Genomic DNA, 1,832 nt, shown 5'->3' with positions numbered 1-1,832 from the left:
GACCACTGTGTTGTAAGGAAGCTCAGAACTGTCATGTGGAGAGAGATGCCCTGTAGAACCCTGAGGTGCTAGACGTGTGTAAAGCTATCTCAGATCCGTGACGCAGCCTGGCCGCCTGCTTTATGCAGCAAGTGAGTGACTCAGCTGGAGGCTCTTCTGGAGAAGAGGCACCTAAAAGAGCCCAGTCAGCTCACAGAATTGTCAGAAATAACAAATTGATATTGTTTCAAGCCATTAACTTTTGGAGTGACTTGTCATGCAACAATAGATAATTGAAACACCTATTGAATATATACAGTTTAAAAGATCGTCATTTAGAGGGATTTGTTATTTAAACAAAATGAAACGAAAAGCTTACTAGGTTGTTCAGTAAGATAGTTGATTTAGTCCATGTTGTTATCAGTAGATGTATTATGGGTTGGCAGGTTGTTTTAAAGCTATATAAAGAGAGGTAACCCTTGGAGCCCTTCGGGATCTCAACTCCCATAAAGAGAGGGCTTTGGAGTTCAGTTAAATTCCTCATGCCTTCCCCTAAAATTGCTTCCCTATCATGGGGGTAAATGAAATTAAAAGGGTCTACTAAAACCTGTAAGTCTACAAAGTGTGGCCAGGGGGAAGTCGGGCTTGGGATTGGAGAGATAAAGAAACCGAGCATTCTCCTTTTTTTTTTTTCTTTTTTCTCCCAATTTATTTATTTTCAGAAAAACAGTATTCATCATTTTTTCACCACACCCAGTGCTCCATGCAAGCCGTGCCCTCTATAATACCCACCACCTGGTACCCCAACCTCCCACCCCCCCGACACTTCAAACCCCTCAGAATGTTTTTCAGAGTCCATAGTCTCTCATGGTTCACCTCCCCTTCCAATTTACCCAAGAAACTGAGCATTCTCCTTTTATGTAGCCTGCAGATGTGGAGGAAGTTGTCAAGAAGGGTGTGCAGACCCTAGTGACTGGCGGAGGGATGAGTGAGGCTTTGAAGGTGCCTCAATTAACTGCAAAGTGCCTGGCAAAACAAGGCATTGATGTGTGGGTCCTGAAGACAGAGCAGGTGTTAAAGGACTATAAGGCCTTCGCTGACAAAGGCATCAGTATGGGAGGGGTCTTCCATTCCACCTGCTGTTAGAGACTTAGGAGACTAAATCACTAAGTAATGATTTAAAAAATAAATAAATAAAGCTATATAAAGAATGATTTTTTTAGTTTTTATATAGTTGACTTAAATGTTTCAAAATATTCCTGCTGTTAAATGAAACCTGGAAAAATATGCTTTTTTTTTTTAAGAAACAGAGTAAAAGAATGGCTTTTGTGTATTTAACTCATGATTATAAATATATCACTCATTTATTCTAAATCCTTTTATATCTCTTTAGCTTGAATTCTAGGCAGATCCTCTCACATTTCCTTATATGGATTCCCTTTATTTTAGCAATGTTGATTACTTCTATTTTCTTTCTTCTTTCATTTTTCTTTATTTTTAAGAAAATTATTTATTTTAGAGAGAGAGAGAGAGAGAAAGAGAGGGAGAGTGTGTGAGAGATAGTGTGAGGGGTTTGCAGAGAAGGAGGGAGAGGGACAAGAAGACTTCGTGCTGAACATAGAACCCAGTGCAGGGCTGGATCTCACCACTCTGAAATCATGACCTGATTCAAAATCAAGAGTCTGATATTTAACCCACTAAGCCACCCAGGCACCCCATACTTTCATTTTTCTATGCTTTCTTGTAGACTCCCTTATAAATCCTTGCACCTTTCCTGTAACTCACTTCTCTTCCATTCTTGACTTTCTTAAATATTTCTACTTATTCTTAAATACAGTACTTAGTTTCATCTC

The 1,832-nt window shown here is 39.4% G+C and overlaps 1 pseudogene; it reads left to right on the top strand.

The window, feature by feature from the left end:
• Positions 1–521: 521 nt before the first annotated feature.
• On the top strand, positions 522–1,125 carry LOC122907450 (annotated as a pseudogene).
• Positions 1,126–1,832: the final 707 nt, after the last annotated feature.

The sequence above is a fragment of the Neovison vison genome, chromosome 5 (assembly GCF_020171115.1).
Source record: "Neovison vison isolate M4711 chromosome 5, ASM_NN_V1, whole genome shotgun sequence".
NCBI classification, from domain to species: Eukaryota; Metazoa; Chordata; class Mammalia; order Carnivora; family Mustelidae; genus Neogale; species Neogale vison.
Note: the sequence above shows the minus strand (reverse complement) of the source record. Positions and strands in the feature narration are given on the sequence as shown.